Here is a 19,311-nt window from a genome sequence, read left to right on the forward strand (position 1 = left end):
AATCATAATAATAATAAAAGTTTTATGTGAATTTATTTTGATTTATAACTGACCTGTACTATCTTAGCTGTGATCAGATTAGAAGTATATCACATTTACATATCTGTTAAACCACCTTACTTGAAGCAACTGACACAAAACACAATTCTAACCACAGCTTGGCCAACATGATAGCGTGTACAGGATTTCTCTATCACTATGCTCATATGCTTGATGTAAAGGTGAACAGTTATAAGTATCTGGAATATGTTTTAATTCTTTTTCTAATTAGCATTTAAAAAAATCCGTCTTTTGGAATTTTTTACACGATATTTTTTTTTTATCACATACTAATTACAATACTGTTTCTCAAACTTTCAAAAATAGGTATGCAAATAATTTTTAGTGCACACAATAATTCCCTTTTTTGTTTAATAATAAAAATTATGTTAGATCAAGTAAATAAATACCATACATCCTAAACTGATTTGCTGTAGGTGCTGTAAGAGTGGACAAACAGCTTAGGTTTTTCAGAACCTAAACTGAAATATGTAAACTGTGGGCTAAGTAAAACTGTGCCCAACTGGCACAGCAATTTACCCTACAGATATATAACTGAAAACAATATGAAAGAGAGTATAGCTATTATATTGTAATAAGTTATATTGTAAAGATCAAGCTTAAAATTCGAGTTTCCAACAATAAATCATCCGCCAATGTGTCTCTGGACACAACCCGCCCACTCTCCCATGGCATGCTTAGACCTGCGATGGAAGAGTGTGTGGGGGGGGGGGGATTCTGGCATCATGACGTCACTCTGGAGGAAGTTTCTTCCCCTTTGAGTGACACATGGCTCCCAGCACATGCGCCGTCCAGACTCCAAACATTTAGTGGTCCGTGACCGTCCAAAAGTTTGGAGACCATTGGTTTAATATACAAGGATCTTCCACCTTGGAGATCCAGAAGAAACCAACCCAGGCTACAATGTATTTACAGATTGGAAAAGTTGTTTATGAAACTAAAATGCTTGAATCTAATCTGCTAATAGAGTACCGTGGTTGTGAAGCTTTTAAAACCCTTGGGAAGAAGCTTTTTTGTTTTAGATATTTAGATATTTGTTTAGATATTATTAAAAAGGCAAAGCTATCTCAGGCAACTATTGATGACAGTTTCCTTTTAACCTATGTAGACAGGAGAATGTAATTCCCACTGTGTTTTCCACATTGAAAGGTTCTTCACCACTTTATACTCCTTGACAAAATGAACAGGCTAATTATGACAAATGTTATGAACAACCTAAATCCCCTGAATAAAGCAGCTCTTTAATGTTTTAGAAAACAAATTGTCATCTACTTTGTATATACCATTTACTTGTAAAAAAGTTGGTACGGCGTCAGTCAAATCAAGTTTATAGTTGTTTTTATAACAGTTTTATAGTGTTATATTGCATTTTTTGTTCCCCCTTTGTTTTGTGTTAGATGTTGAATAATTAAACATTAGAATCTGCATGAAAATGATGTTGTTTAATATTATGGGGAACACAATTTATAAAAAACTGATCATAATGTTCTCTTTAATGTTAAGCATCAGCATGGCCATCATATAGAGGAGATATACAGCAGGTCTATTGAAGAGATACATCTGTGGAGGTTCTCCTTCATCCAGGTCATGGCTTAGTAGTTAGGTACATTCAACTGAATTTGTTTTTGTAAAGTTAAAGAAGTATTGTAGCTAGTCTAAACCACTTACTGAATTCAAAACTGATGAAGCAGCTTGGATAAGCCTAGACTTACCATTACAAGAACAGGCCCAGCAAATACTGCTAGATATACCAAGGAGAGTATGTCATATGCTGTGTATATTATGCATTATACACAAAACCCCATTAGCATCTCTCCTTTGACAAGGACAGGTTCCGCATTCTCACATGTTACACAGATAACATTTCTGCTCCCAAGAAATGGGGTGAAAGTTAGGGTGGCAACACTGCTTCTCCATAGATACAGAGAAGTTAGTGTTTTCAACCTAGGACAAGAAGCCTGTTACTGGAAGGATTACCAGTGACAAACATAGGTAAAAATAATCTAGCCTCCACATGAATGAGGCCTCCACATAGTGAATGGTTAGATGTACTTTAAATTTTTGTTCCAGATACAGCTGTCTTGCTGTGCTACTTTACTTTACTCCTTGTTGATTTTTCATGTATCATTACTCACTGTTGTCTGTATTAAACTCTGTATAGTGCTATAGAATATATAAGGGACAGTTATGAAATAATTGGATAAACCAGGGTAGACTCACAACAGCTATTGTGTCAGTGTGTGGAAGCTGCTGTAGGGAATAGATGGTAGGAAAGGGCAAACACCATATGGGAGAAATACTGGAAAGTTAGCAAGCTGTGATACACTTTTATAAATGAGAGTTATAGGGTCTTTTTATGTGTCCCTATACTCACAGTTCCTCAATTATGACTGCTGTGTCAGCAGCAGGTTTCATTGATGCATCCTCTTTGCCTTCTTCTTTTAAATATTGGGGAGCTTGGTTTATTTTAAAGTGGACCTAAAATTAAAATTTGTACCTTACATAAAAATGTAGACAATTCTTTTGTATTAGGTAAATATTACCTTTTTTTTTGGGGGGGGGGGTGTAAATACAGAATGGGAGTGCAGAGCCTCCTGAGATACATACGCCACGCATCCCAGGAGACTTCTGGCAGCTCCTTCTGCACATGCCCGATCTCGGGTGACATAGGGAGAGGACAGAAGAAGGAGAAAGGAGATGGAACTTCCTCCACGCCAGGACAAAGATGGATTCCAGGACAACGTGAGACCCAATTCCGGAAACCTCTGGAGATCTGTGAAAGTAAAGGCAAGTGAGTTTTTTTTTTTGTTAGTTTACTCTCGTTTTAATGATGCTTTTTTCAAAGGCTTGCCTAAAGCTCAGCATTCACCTATTGCTAACCATTTATTTTCTGAACTGTCTTTATTTCACAACATCTATAAATTTGAAAACAAAACTGCTTTTTGGGGTTACTTTTAGACTTGAAATTATATTAGCATTTATTTGTATAGTTGGACATTCCTATTTCCAACTATTGTCTTTATTGAACTCTGGATAGTGCTATTGAAGATAATGAACATAAATAATAAAAATATTTTATTTGTTATAGGGGGAGACTTACTGTTTATAATCTTTATATATGTAGGACAAATAATTTTTTTATTGGTTGATTGACATGATCACTTTATGAGCTTTATCTAATTTGCTAAGATCATTAAACATGTATCATATTTGCTCTCTATTTAATTAGTAAATCAATTTATTGCATCTTATTGAGCTGTAATCAGAGCAGAGACATATCATATTTATACATCAGTTATGTCATCTTCTTTTATATGATGGACAGGAAATTCCCAAATCTAACCACAGTTTAGCCAACACCATTGTGTCTGTGGGATTTGTTATAACTGTGATCTCTGCAAATAGCAAGCAGTGTGAAGATAATGAGAACCTATGATTTTTCTGCAATATACATATGAATATAATCACTTCAAAACACAAAATTTGAGCATATTTTAACAGTTTGATCAGTTCAAACTCAAACTTTATTAGCAATTTGCAACCATCCCAAATTCATAACTTCCAAATTGGAAGTCCCATTGAAGTAAAAGGAAACCTTAAAAAACTGCCTTTTGACAGCTTTCAGTGGCTTTTCAGATGCCTTCCTCTAGGTACCCTGACACATATAACTCAATAATTCTGATTTGGCCATCCAAATCCATGAAAAGAAGCATGTAAATTTCAGGTCATCTATAATTCAGTATTGCTTCTACATGTACACTAAAATATATATAATGACTTCTTATGCAAACTTTGTATTTAGCTAAGTAGTGCTATACAATGACTGTTCTCGCTTTTTTTTCAGTGTAAATCTTTTGGCTAAAAATATTACAGTATGNTTTTTATGACTCTGATTTATTTTTCTGATCAGTAATTGTTCTGGTGTTTTGTTTTTCAGTCGACACAGGTGTCTGTTTTATTCCATTATAGTAGGTGAGGGCTAAAATGAACCAAATAGTACTTTAATATTCAAACCCGTGAGTTTACAATACAATACAGGTTTGAATTATTAAGAAAATGTATGCTGCTCACGTAAAAAATTGAAATACCCCCTTGAAAAAGATATTTCTTTTAGCTTAATGAATGTAAGTAAAAGTTTCACTTGCAAGACAATCATTTGTTTCGTTAGTGAAGTCTATGTTCATTTTGTAAATCAACCCCAGTTATTCCAAAATACTTGTTTCAGCCTAACTGACTTTTAACAGTGCAGGATATGTGTTGTGTGAGTGTTTCCCCCAACAATTAGGAGTATTAGCTCTCAGGTGTTATAGTTGTGTAAAAATTGGCCAGCGGCAGGCCAGTTCTGCATTAGCGAGACCAATTTCTATCATTTAGTTCTGGTATCGTTACTAAATTGTGTCATTATAATTAAATCTACCTGAAATAAAATGAATACATTTTAACATTGTATTATTTGGTTAATAGAGGGATTTGAACCTCAATGAAAATGACTTTCTTATAGCTCCACTGATTTTTTTATTTTATTTATTTTTTTAAATTTTAATTAGAGCATTTTAATGTGGCTTTGCCCTTCTTTCTGTGCTTTTATTGACCATAGATACATACAAAAGATTCAACCCTTCAAATGGCAATTACCCCTAAGTTCAGGTTTCCCCAATTTATGAGCAGGATCCCGTTAAAAAAAAAACTATATGGGTTCTTTATATTTGCAATACCAATAAAACACATATGTGAATTAGATTCTGCTTTATAACTGACTTGTGCTATCTTAGCTGTGATCAGATTAGCAGTATATCACATTTACAAATCTGTTAAACCACATTACTAGCAGCAACTGACACAAAACACAATTCTAACCACAGCTTAGCCAACATGATAGTGTGTACAGGATTGCTCTATCACTCCACACATATTTTTCATGCAAAACTGATAATAAAATTAAGTAATTAGGTTCCCCTTTTTATCTGCAAATGCTAATACATTAAACGTATCAGAAACAATAAGTGTGTGTTTGGGGTATATTTATAAGACTTTATACCCAGTCTTTACTTTTTCAGGATTTTCCAGGTGCCTAGCAACAAAATCTCCAATATTAAAATGATAAAAATGCCAATTTATTATATAATATATACAAAAAATATTTTATTTTATAAAAACAATCAAACAAAAACAACTTGCATTGATACATATCCATCATTACATAAAACATTCCATATGACTGAGTATTTATATTTATGTTATGTTGTATCGTTGTTATAAATATTTATTCATATTTATAAGACATTTGTCAGGTCAATGTATCCTTAAGATTCAACACGATTTGCTTTTTTTCAGACATGTTTCTTCCTATTTAAAACCAATCATTCCCTGGGCTAATCTTGTTTATTGAAATCTTGTCATGTGAACTGGAAATACACATATATTTTGTGAAATACACTTCATATTTTGTGGACTGTGAAGGAAAAATTCTATTGAAAGGGCATAGAGAGCAGCCATAGGGGACAGATACCAATAGAAAAAAATGAGAAAAGTATACAGTATGGCTTTGTATGTATCTGGCCCAGGATTGAAAATATTCCTGTTTAAGGAAGTCTATTCGAGGTTTGCCAGTTTGCCCAGGCTCTCTCATGATCTCATTATTATTATATTTTATATTTCATTTATTGCACACTTAGTAAAATGAAGTTTAGTCCTGATATCAGATACGAGGGGGTGCTGAGAAGTCCCTGGCTTTGCCCCCTTCCAGATGTGATAGAAAAATGAGTGAAAAATGATGACAGCCTAATATCTTAGTATGTAACTGTGCAAATATCAGGTCTTTGCGATTCTGTTTTTTCTTTTAGTGAGAAGCTGTGATGGCAGAGAAACAAGCAAGTTTCACGTCGTTGGAGTTACGGGCTGTCATGAAGTTTTTGTTTCTCCAGGGAAAGTCAGCAAGGGACATTCACACTGAGATGTCACAAACACTGGGGGAGAAGTGTCCTTCCTACAGCACTGTCAAAACCTGGATATCTCGTTTCAAGACTGGGCATTTCACCATTTAAGATGAGCCACACAGTGGGCGCACCCCAACCTCAACTGACCCAGCAACCCACGATGCTGTCAATTAGCTGATTATTGAGGACCGGTGAATATCCGCAAAAAAGTCAGCCCAGATACTTGACACCCCACGTGGGTGTGTTGGGTTTGTTATCACCACTATCCTAGACATGCACAAGATTTCAGTGGGTGCCGAAATTTTTGAACAGTGATCAGAAGAAGAAAGTGTTGAAGCATCCAAAGTTGTTTTGGCCCATTTTGAAGCTGCACAGGACTTTTTGCCTAGGTTAGTGACTGAGAATGAAACCTGGCTCCACATCTATGATCCTGAAACCAAGACACAGTCAAAGGAATGGTGCCACAGCAGGTCCCTGCGGCCTCAGAAGTTCTGAACCCATAAAGTTCGGCCAAAAAAGTCATGGCGTCCATTTTCTGGGACAAGGATGGTATTCTGTTGGTGGACTACCTACCTCAGGGCTCTAGTATCACCAGACAGTATTATGCTAAACTCCTGGACCATCAGAAAGAGGCGATTAAGACAAAACACTGTAGAAAGTTCACCAAAGGCATCCTTTTTTTTGCAGGACAATCCACCTTCGCACACGTCCAACGTTGTGGCTGCCAAGTTGAACACCCTGGGTTTCCAATTGGTCTACCATCCCCCCTCACCTTACCTGGTTCCTTCGGACTATTATCTGTTCCCGAATTTGAAACATTATTAGGAACACCTGAAGGGGCAACGTTTTGAGGACATTTCTGACGTCAAAGATGCTGCTGAGAGCTGGTTTGCGGCCCAACCAAAGGACCTTTATTTGAACGGCCTAGAAAAGCTGCAACTACGCTGTACCAAGTGCATCAGTCTCAGGGAGGAATATGTTGAGTAAATGTGTTATTTCATAACTCTGGCTCTCTTCTTTCTGGGCAAGGCCAATAATTTTTTGTTTTAGTAGATCGCTCCTAAGCTAGATATACTCTATAGATATACTATAGCTAAAAACTTTTAATTTAATGAAGGTTTAATTAGATGAAAAGCAATCAAAAACCTGACCTGCAATTTACAATACTCAGAGATACATCATATACATTAAAGTATAGCCAATAAATAATTACAGTACATATATTTATAATATAAATAATTGTTTATTGGCTATACTTTAATGTAAATGATGTATCTCCGTGTATTGCAAATTTCAGGTCATACCCATTTATGAAAGTTAAAACCCACTATTTGATTTTGTGTCAAAAAGCCATTCTTCTTTCCTAATCTTCTATTTTTATAATGGGAAAAACAAATCATAAATCAATCACAAATCATATTAAAACAAGTGGCTGGTACATGAAATAGTCATAGTCAATTAGAAGGATAGGTTTATATTGATTGTAATTTAGAAATTTACATAGCATAACTAAATAGCGAGGAGGCTGCTGCTTGTGGGTGTAGTGGTAAAAAAAGAAGCGAGGGGCACAGTACTAGCCATGGCGCTGAAACGACTCATGACTGTGTGTCCGTGGCAGATCGATGTTGCCCATTCCCGAAAAAAGTGAGGGCATGGCATGCCCATGCATGCCCACCCCACTACATCCCTGCTGCTGTTATTAAAGGAAACATTCTTGTGGCTGTTGCTGTCATAAACTTTTTCATTACTTACAAAGCCTGGAACCTATGTCAGCAATAACACTGTTAATGTAGATCAACCTTTCTCATCTTTTCGATGTCCGCAGGGTCCAGGGATGCCCGATGATAAAGGTTATATTGTAACGACTGCTTATGTTTAAGTAAAAACACTCCAGATTCATTACTTTTCATGCCATAGAGTAGATGGTTCATGGTGGCTCTGAATTTTGAAAAAATACTGGCCCATCAGTCCTGTTATTTGGGTACCCATTACATTCTGGCCTAATAAAAGGTGGAAGTGTCAAAGGTTGAGGTGTGCCCAAGGAAGTGCCAATATTTGTGGCACTAGGTAGTGTTTGTGAAAGACATTCAGTGGGTGTAGGAAGAGGAACTGAGGATCCATTATTTGTAAATAATGGAAATTATTCGTAAATATGAGTTTGCTTACATTAAATCTACTATTGGATTTAGATTCAGTAGTGTGTGATGTTTGTGAAATATTAGAAGGGACAAAAGATGGAACACCTGTTTTTTCTTTTTTTTTGTGCAAAACTTAGCGTCCCTTTATTAGTTTGTCTTTTTGTTCCCTGCCTACCTCCTCTTTTGTAGGTTCTATTACTATGTAAAACCTGTGAGCAACATTTAGATACATTTTCATCTGTTATATCATTAAATCTTTCCAATTCAATCATTTTTTATTTAGCTGAATACTGTCTTTGAAAATAGGACCATTTATAGGCCCTTTCAGATAGAAGTGGGTCTTGATCCTTTAGAGACTTTATTTAAGACTAATTGTGATTTTTTTTTTAAATCAGTGGAAACTGGGATCAGTGCAAATCAATTTTATATTTATATATATGAGGTGTGCTAACCAGAAAGTGTTTTGCAGTTAAAACCCTGGAAGCACAGTGGAAATCAACCCTGTAGCAAACCCTGCGTTATAGAACTGTGAGTGCCAGTTTGAGACTATTTTAGTTGAAAAGTTTTACTATCATACTGCTGTAGAAAAGCAAAGTAAAAGTTAGCTGTATGCTAAAAAAAATGCTTGTTTCAGTTAAATAAGCAACACTGTTTTTGATTGTGCGGCTGTTTTCTGAGTGATGCACTGGTCCCAGTAGCCCAAATATTACAATATGTATGTATATATATATATATATATATAGATAGATAGCTATATCTGTAGTGGGGTGGCCAGCACCCCAGTATGCAGGAGTGGCAGAGGTGGAGGTTCTGGCCCACTGACAGGAGGGGGCCCTTTTAACTGTGGTATTTGTGGTGATCACTTTAATTGCTTTATCCAGAATTCTCAGGGATGTTGGACAAGCCCAGAAGCAATAAATGCTGAGGAGTACGGGGGGGGGGCAGTGTGGCCCAATCTGATGAGGCAGCAGTAGCTGAGCATGTGAACTACAGCCAGATTGTGTGGTCGCCTCCAGTTGATGCGGCGTTAGGGCATCCATAGGCCAGAATAGTACTAGTGGTTCCTGAAAGACTCAGCTACTGTGATCAGGTGTATTCTGTCGGCTGTCACTGCCCTAGAGTTGCAGTGGGGTGGCCGATTCCCCACAGTGCGAGTGTTTGTGCAATCCACTGCGTGCATCCAATTGTCGGAGACACATCATGAGGAGCTTGCAGACTTCTAAAACTATATACAGTTAAGTGACATTTGCAATTTGAACTGAGTGCAGTTTATCAAATGTTTCAGGCATTCCTTAGACACCACCTAGTGTCCATTGTTGGAAACTGTTATCCCTTTGTATTTGACAGTTCCCTATTGCATTCTCCTTGTTTTAACAACCAATACCTCTAAACCTGTAATTATAAGTTTGTTTACAATGCAAAATATTCAGTAAGGTACATTTTATATTTCCTCTGTCTGTTTGTTTGGCTGGCTTTACTTAACTTGCCTTTACATTTGGCTTCGGCGACCAGGATTCCGCCATGTGAGGAACAGAGAGTTGGAGCAACAGCGTCCAGCAGCGCTCCCCCAAAGGAGGAAAGACAACCAATTTCCCCAACAGGTCTCACCCCTTATACTTGGCAGGGTGCCTACCACAACAGCTGCCCAAATATACAGGGTCAGGCCAGGATTTGGATGACTGAGTTAGCAGGCTGCGGGGCCTTATCCGGAGAGTTATCAGATGGAGCTCCACCCGTGCAGCAGGCAGAGGTGGCTATTAACACCTTAGATTGGGAAGCAAAGAGGTTGATCTTGCACTTGCCACCAGCAGAGCATGTCTCCCTTGACAAAATAATCAGTTGGTTAGAGGTGGTGTACGGCCAAAGAGGGACACTAGGAGATCTCAGGGCCCGCTTTGTGAACAGGAAACAGAAGCCTGGGGATTCCATTCCGCAATATGCACCGGAGTTACAAGAGGGGGTGGACTGGTCGACAGTGCTGGAGTGTTATGGATGGATGGCTTAAAGATCACTTTGTAGAAGGACTGCTTGCTAACAAAATTAGAGAGACCCTCTGGGAGAAAGATAGGAGAATCAAAAATTCCATGAACTATTGCAAGTGGTTAATGCTTATCAGGAGCTAATTAATGCTGGTTCCAATGCTGCGTGAGCTGGTGAGGGAGAAAGACCCATAGGTTCATCTATAGTCCCATCTACCCCTGCATGGGACGTAGCCATTAAAAGACTCTCAGAAGGAATGGCTCAAATTTAGACAGAGTTATCAATAATGAAGCAATAAATAACATCTTCTTCTGAACAATGGGTAGAAAGTGCTCCACTGAGGGGAAGGCAAGCTCCCCCTTGGAGGTGGCAAGAGCGAACAAGGTCTCCACCACGTTGCTGGTTCTGCGTTTAAGCAGGTAATTTCCAGAGAGACTGTCCCAATAGAACCTCCAAGAGCCCTGCTGCTAGGAGTCAGGAGGGCAGCATGGTGATACGACTCAGTATGTGATGAACAATGTAGTGGATTGCCCTATAGTTTATGGGCATTTTGATTGCCGGGAGAAAGATAGTGACTTGGAGCCGGTATCAAAGAGGCACTCTTTGATACCGGCTCCCAAGTCACTATCTTTCTCATGTCCCTGTTCTAGCGGTGCTACCCCAATAAGAAGATGAGCTCAAATGCCCCGTGGATCTCATTGACTGCTGCCAATGAACTTCCCATGGAAGTGGTGGGGTTCACTTGGATGAAAGTAAAATTGTAGGGACAAGACCTTGGCCAAAAGGATATAGTGAGCACCCAGAGTGCTGGCAAGGAAACTTCGCAGGCAACACTTGGGACCTCCTAGGGAAGTCAAGCGGGTATTGCATGCTCTGGAGTCACTGAGGTGCTGGGAGGCATGCCCTGGGGACAGGGACAGGAGAATCGGCACTGTGAAAGTTCCCTTTGGGACAGATGTGGTGGTGCCACCTAGACAAGTGTTTGTCCTTCCTATGAATGTCGGCTCGCATCACAAGTTACAAGGTCTCAATGTTCTGGTGGAACCTCTGCCCATGGAACAAGGACCATGTTCTGGCAGGACTCTTCAGAAGTCTGAAGGGGCACAGTTCTTATTAGAATTCAGAACACCCACGCTCTTCCCCTCCTCCTAGCCCCTGGGACAGCAGCGGCTCAGCTTTAATTTTAGTTGTACCAAAGATGGCCCACCTAGAACTCCAAGCTTATCGAGGCCGTCATTATGTGGCCAAGGTGAGAGCGGCACGAGTGCCAATGGGGCCAAGCCAGGAATGGACCGTAGAGCAGATTCACTCTCTCTTGCAAATAAATGATGAGGAGCTTACATCCTCCCAGCCAGAGAATGTACGAGGGCTAGTGGATAAGTGGACTGTGGTGTTCTCTCAGGGAGACTATGATTTGGGCTGCAGCAATGGGATAGTTCAGAGAGATTCCCACTGAAGATAGCCGACCTATCCGGGAGACATATTGGAGTATTCCCCCACATCTTTATCAAGAAGTCATGCAAATGCTGAAACAGATGATCCAACAAGGGGTGATTGAGGAGAGTAAAAGTCCATGTGCAGCTCTAATAGTGCTGGTAAAGAAAAACCTTTGAAGAGCATCTAGCCTATTTGGGAACAGTGCTGGCTCGCTTGCACAGCTATGGGCTGAAACTGAAGCCGAAGAAGTGTCATTTATTTAGGCAAGAAATCGAATACCTAGGTCACGTGATCTCGAGGCAAAGTGTGTGGCCCAACCCCTGAGACGGTAAGGGCTATACAGGAGTGGAGACCTCCGTCTACCGTGACAGAAGTCAGAGCCTGACTGGGTATTATCAATGTTTTATCAAGCAGTACGCCCATCATGTGGCCCTGATCCAGAAGGCAGAAGAGGTAGAAATCTCTGACTTGGCTGGGGGAAGACCCAAGGACAAGCCTCAGGTAGGCACAATGCAGGTTTTAGAGGAGGAGAATTGGGCTGCAGTACAGAATAAGGATCCTGTTATTGCCCTTGATGGTAGCCATGCGCTACCATCAAGGGCAATAACGCTTGCATCGGTGGCCTGGGCCTAGAGAAAGGGCAAAGCTCCTACCAGAGACTAACAAGTTAAGTGATTGGCCCTGTTTAGTTTTTTATATATAACTTTTTTTTTTAAAAGCACAGAAAGACAATATACAAGCTCAGTAACAAAACATTTGAATATTGTACAGAGTAAATATAACAATGCCTGGCTCCAAGTCCTTATTACATAAGGCAGAACAGTATTAATACATTCATCTTACAGAGCTTGTACCCAAGAACAATGTATTAGGCCAATATTGTGACATGCCATTCATGTGCCCAACTATTGTTGTAATAAAAATAGGTATATATCGTTGTGTCTGACTGTGTCCTCCATTTTCTATAATTTTCCGTAACATGACCCAACCAAATATCCTGAGTTTTGGTTAAGAGGTGGGATGGGGCTTAAACATTTCCAATCCGGTACGGTGTCCAAATATAAACTAGTATCACCTCTATACAGCTGTTACTATACCGCCCAGGGCAGAAAATGGGACCAGATATTAAAAGAAAAGGGAAGGAGAGATGGTTCCGTACAAGACCCGTACGATACCTCAGACTCATGGGGAATTTAAATTATGCAATGAGGAGCAGTGGTGATATAATACTTAGCCTCATTCCGGTGGTTCCTAAGTATACTTTATATAAGCATACCACTTTTCAATATTACACCCCTATGTTATATTTGACAAGCCTTATGCCATGTGATGATCCCATGGGAGGCATGGCACTTCTAATAACATGTGACACCCTTATGTGACAATTGACATCCCTATGTGAAATGTGACACCCATAATGAAATATGATGCTGCTTTGTGCAATTTACACCCCTATGTGACATGTAACATCCCTTTGTGACCTATCACACCTCTTATTACATGTGATGCCTTTTTGTGACACATGAAAACCCTTATGGCATGGGATACCCCTATGTGACATATTACACCTCTATAGAGGTGATGCTGCTATGTGACGGGGGAGAAGTGTCCTTCCTACAGCACTGTCAAAACCTGGATATCTCGTTTCAAGACTGGGCATTTCACCATTTAAGATGAGCCACACAGTGGGCGCACCCCAACCTCAACTGACCCAGCAACCCACGATGCTGTCAATGAGCTGATTATTGAGGACCGGTGAATATCCGCAAAAAAGTCAGCCCAGATACTTGACACCTCACGTGAGTGTGTTGGGTTTGTTATCACCACTATCCTAGACATGCACAAGATTTCAGTGGGAGCTGAAATGTTTGAACAGTGATCAGAAGAAGGAAAGGCTTGAAGCATCCAAAGCTGTTTTGGCCCATTTTGAAGCTGCACAGGACTCTTTGGCTAGGTTAGTGACTGAGAATGAAACCTGGCTCCACATCTATGATCCTGAAACCAAGGCACAGTCAAAGGAATGGTGCCACAGCAGGTCCCCGTGGCCTAAGAAGTTGTGAACCCATAAATCGGCCAAAAAAGTCAGGGCGTCCGTTTTCTGGGACAAGGACGGTATTCTGTTGGTGGACTACCTACCTCAGGGCTCTAGTATCACCGGACAGTATTATGCTAAACTCCTGGACCAGCTGAAGGAGGCGATTAAGACAAAACGCTGTAGAAAGTTGACCAAAGGGATCCTTTTTTTGCAGGACAATGCACCTTCGCACACGTCCAACATTGTGGCTGCCAAATTGAACACTCTGGGTTTCCAATTGCTCTACCATCCCCCCTACTTACCTTACCTGGCTCCTTCGGACTATTATCTGTTCCTGAATTTGAAGAAACACCTGAAGGGGCAACGTTTTGAGGACATTTCTGACGTCAAAGATGATTTGAACTTTTATTTGAACGGTCTAGAAAAGCTGCAACTATGCTGTACCAAGTGCATCAGTCTCAGGGGGTAAATGTGTTATTTTATAACTCTCTTCTTTCTGGGCAAAGCCAGGAACTTCTCAGCACCCCCTCGTATATTTTATAAAGCAGAGAGTCATTTTATTTTTTTTTTTGTCAAATAATTTTTTATTTTAGTAGATTGCTCCTAAGCTAGATATACTCCATAGATATATCTATACTATAGAAAAAAACTTTCAATTTAATGAAGGTTTAATGAGATGAAAAGCAATCAAAAACCTGACCTGCAATTTGCAATACTCAGAGATACATCATATACATTAAAGTATAGCCAATAAATAATTACAGTACATATATTTATAATATATATAATTACTTATTGGCTATACTTCAATGTAAATGATGTATCTCCGTGTATTGCAAATTTCAGGTCATACCTATTTATGAAAGTTAAAACCCACTATTTGATTTTATGACAAGGCACCACCCGGTGTTCACCAGAGCACCCCGCAAGGGGTGTTGGGCTTTGCTGTGAACGGCACCCAGGTTGCGGCCCTCAGAATCGCCCGTGCAGGTAGCAGCTGACAGCTGGAGATAACCAAGGCGCAGTACAAAGTCGACAGGCAAATTCAAAAACCGAAAACAGGACCGGGTCAGGGCAGGCAAAGAACAAGCATGGTCAGGACAAGCCAAGGTATTGCTGAGGCAGTAGGTGTCTGACTGAGCCCAGCATATATAGGGAGACTGACAGGCTAGCTGGGCGGGGAATAGAAGGACAGGTGAGAAATAAATGGTAGAAATGTCTCCGCAACGCCCCTAAGTGCAGAGCAGCTAGAGCATGGTGGGAACAGCTGCTGCTAATCAGACACTATCAGGAGGACAACAAGTACCAGATCAGCAGTGGTGCTGATCTGTGACAATATATATGTATTTGTTTGCATTACAGTACTCAACAAGTAATACAATCCTTTCTATGTAAATTATAGCTATTAATCTAGTGAGAGTCTCTTGTCATTCCCCTGAGGAAGCCATAAGGCGAAACATGTCGGGATGAGACACTTTGATTTATTTTGATATCTCTACTGCTCTCTTTTGATTGACACACCTAACAATCACATCCTGATCTATATGTGCATTTATGACTCAGTTGATCTCTGTCTAGCTTACCCTACCTTATGTCCTGAACCACATGAGTAAAATGCTTAAGGTATAGTGGTGTATACAGTGTGCTTCTTTGTAATGAAACTTTGGCTTGTTATGTAAATATACACCTTTGCTTTATTATGTTGATTATACACCTATAAAGATTTCTAATAAACTTCTTTTGTGTCAAAAAGCCATTCTTCTTTCCTAATCTTCTATTTTTAAAATGGGAAAAACAAATCATAAATTAATCACAAATCATATTAAAACAAGTGGCTGGTACATTAAATAGTCATAGTCAATTAGAAGGACAGGTTTATATTGATTGTAATTTAGAAATTTACATAGTGTATGCCTAGCATAACTAAATACCGGGGGAGGCTGCTGCTAGTGGGTGTAGTGGTAAAAAAAGAAGAGGGGGCAAAGTACTAGCCATGGCACTGAAACGACTCATGTCTGTGTGTCCCTGGCAGATCGATGTTGCCCATTCCCGAAAAAAATGGGGGCCCACCCCATGCCCACCCCACTACACCCCAGTTTCTGCTATTAAAGGAAACATTCTTGTGGCTGTTGCTGTCATAAACTTTTTCATTACTTACAAAGCCTGGAACCTATGTCAGCAAAAACACTGTTTGTTGTTGTAGATTAACCTTTCTCATCTTTTTTACCTCTTCGAAATCCTTGAACAAATTTTCAGGTCACAGGGAGCCCATATTAAAACCAATTTGGGGGGAAGGGTCAATGGAAAAAAGGCACCTTAATTGGTAGACAGTGGAAAGAATGCCCCCCACAGTGGTGGCTAGAATACCACCTCTATAAATACCTAAATACATAATTTGGTGTTGACCCCAAAACTATGCCAGCATTATCAAATGACTCTCAATTTGTCATTGTTTTTTAAGAAAGATTAAACTTTTTCAAAGTAATCATGCAAGTTTACAGTATCTTTTTACAGTATACAGTATAGTATGGATGCCCCTTCTTTGTGTCCACTGGTCATCATGTATTTTAGGAAAACCCAACCAAAGCCTCCTAAAACACTGAGAAATGGAACCAGTAATACAATAGCCATGTGTAGCACTACTCTACTCATACCGTGTATATAAGACCTACCCTGAAAATAAGACCTAGTGTGTTTTTGGGAGCCAAAAAAAATATAAGACAGTGTCTTATTTTCGGGGAAACACGGTAGTAGAAAAGCAGGCTGACCGAAACCAACACCAACTATCCTGGATCCATCCAAATCTAAGGGTCTGATCCTTAGTGTGTGATAGGGCAAGATTGTCACCAGTCACTCTAGTCTTTTCCAGGTTTTTTGGTGATAGAATGGGGCTTAAAAATGCAGGATACCCATAAAATAGCACTAGTGGATCACACCTGGATTTTCCCAACACCAAATCAGAAATCTAGTCTTGCTCTGGCATTACAGTTCCTGGCTCATAAGTAGCAGCCTCACAGCTACAATATCAGGCAATGGGATCCTTCACAGTCCTTTCCTAGAATAAGGCAGTCCCTTAATACCACAGTACCACAATTTAAAATACTTTGCTTCATGGCCTGAGAATTCTTTACAACAATGTCCGTTCTTTCTTTTAGCTTTCCTCAGACACTTTCCTTCATGGGAAACTCGACCTTGAAGGTTCTTTAATAAATGTCATTAGATTGTGAGCACCTTTGAGGGGCTAGTGACATGACTTTGTGAAGTACTGTGTAATATTTTGGCACTATATAAATACTGTGTAATAATAATAATGATGTCTATAGACAGTCCTTTGATGATATTCCCTTCAGGCAAGTAAGTAAATTAATACAGCACTTTACAAGCTGGCCCTATCACTAGGCACAACAGGATAGTCCCAAAAGTGGAGTCAGGTCCAGTCTCTTAACCTCCCTGGCGGTATCCAGGGAGGTTAAGGGTTTTCCATACCAAAAGTGGTAACCCCCAGCTACACTCGGGTTGGAATTGCCAGGGAGTTTACCAAGTCCTACCTTGTTCCCATGTTCCAGCGGTGTCCTCTAGCGATGTCCGCAGGGTCCAGGGATGCCCAGTATCTGCTTTCCCAGCATCACCAGGCTACATAGATGCCAACCGGCATCTGCGTCAATGGCGTGTAAACATTGGGGACGCGAGGCCAGGGGAAGCAGATCCCAGCCAGGCATCTGCTCACGAGTCCTAGGTTGGAGGGTGGGACCATTGGGCAGGTAGGAGGGACCAGGCAGGAAATATAAAATAATGAGGATTTTTAAATCCTCATTATTCATAGTCCCAGGGAGGTTAAGACTAGCACTGACTGCCAGCTTAACTTCCCTTTCAACTAAGTCATCCCAAACATCTATCCACCTCCCTCAGTTTTACACTATAAACATACAGTCACTGGCTGTGGCAAGACTAGTCTTTCGAACCCAGGAAATGAATTCTCACTCTTTCTGGAAAGACCTTTTGTTGAGTGTGGCGTCAACCTGGCTCCCAGGAGGTCATTGTGCTAGAACTGATATAGGTTATATTGTAACGACTGCTTATGTTTAAGTAAGAACACTCCAGATTCATCAATTTTCATGCCATAGAGTCGATGGTTCATGGTGGCTCTGAAGATAGCACTCTGGTCTTAGTAGCGCTATGTTCCAGGTTTGAATCTCGGCCAGGACACTATCTGCATGTTTCCTCAGGGGATTGCTCTGGGTGTTCAGGTTTTACTGTCTCTATGAAATAGCATGGTAAATAATATTTCCATGCAAACAAATATATCCTTAATAAATTCAAATTTGTCAGTTTGATCTGAGAGCCAAAAACCTAAACCCAACTTCAAAACCTCTAACTCTGATTGAGATCATGGATAAGTTCATAGGTTAACTACATTCTAATGTTGGCACTGGTGGGCATTTTGAAAAAATACAGGCCCATCAGTCCTGTTATTTGGGTACCCATTACATTCTGGCCTAATAAAAGGTGGAAGTGTCAAAGGTTGAGGTGTGCCCAAAGAAGGGCCAATATTTGTGGCACTAAGTAGTGTTTGTGAAAGACATTCAGTGGGTGTAGGAAGAGGAACCGAGGATCCATTATTTGTAAATAAGAGTTTGCTTACATTAAATCCACTATTGGATTTAGATTCAGTAGTGTGTGATGTTTGTGAAATATTAAAAGGGACAAAAGATGGAACACCTGTTATTTTTTTTTTTTTTGTGCAAAACTTAGCGTCCCTTAGTTTGTCTTTTTGTTCGCCGTCAACCTCCTCTTTTGTGGGTTCTATTACTATGAAAAACCTGTGAGCAACATTTAGATACATTTTCATCTGTTATATCATTAAATCTTTCCAATTCAATCGTTTTATATTTAGCTGAATACAGTCTTTGAAAATAGGACCATTTATAGGCCCTTTCAGAAGTGCTTCTTGATCCTTTAGAGACTTTATTTAAGACTAATTGTGATTTTTTTTTTTAAATCAGTGGAAACTGGGATCAGTGCAAAGCAATTTTAATATATATATATATATATATATATATATATATATATATATATATATATACACCGTGTTTCAATCAATGGCAGATGAGTGATTTTCAACAATAAATGTGTGCTGTAGTCTTCTTCATGGAAAAATAAGACATCCTCCTGAAAATAAGACCTAGGGCATATTTTGGCATTTCAGAAAATATAAGGCAGTGCCTTATTATAGGGGAAACAGGGTATATATAGATACATAGGACTGTTGGGAGGTAGTGGGTATTTGGCATAATTCATCTCATTTTTTCCTGGGAAAGAGAGGGCCTGGATAAGGCAGTTAAATATTGTAGTCCTGCAAATTTACAGCTCTTTTTATTTGGGATCCAGGCCCAAAGTGTGTTGGAAGGAATGGGTGAGCCAAACACTCCATCCATTTTCCAGGTCAGGTTTTGGAGATTGTTGTGCAGCACCTGCCAGATCACAATGAAAGGGAATTCCTACTGTAGACTGGTGGATGACGTTGGAACTGGTGGTCAGATGTGGTCCAGGGAGAATGGTCTGAGGAAGCTAAATGAATGTGAGTACTCACACAGACATGAAACTGAGTGAATGTGAGGTGTGCTAACCAGAAAGTGTTTTGCAGTTAAAACCCTGGAAGCACAGTGGAAATCAATCCTGTAGCAAACCCTGCGTTATAGAACTGTGAGTGCCAGTTTGAGACTAT

The sequence above is a fragment of the Pyxicephalus adspersus genome, chromosome Z (genome assembly GCF_032062135.1).
Source record: "Pyxicephalus adspersus chromosome Z, UCB_Pads_2.0, whole genome shotgun sequence".
Classification (NCBI taxonomy): domain Eukaryota; kingdom Metazoa; phylum Chordata; class Amphibia; order Anura; family Pyxicephalidae; genus Pyxicephalus; species Pyxicephalus adspersus.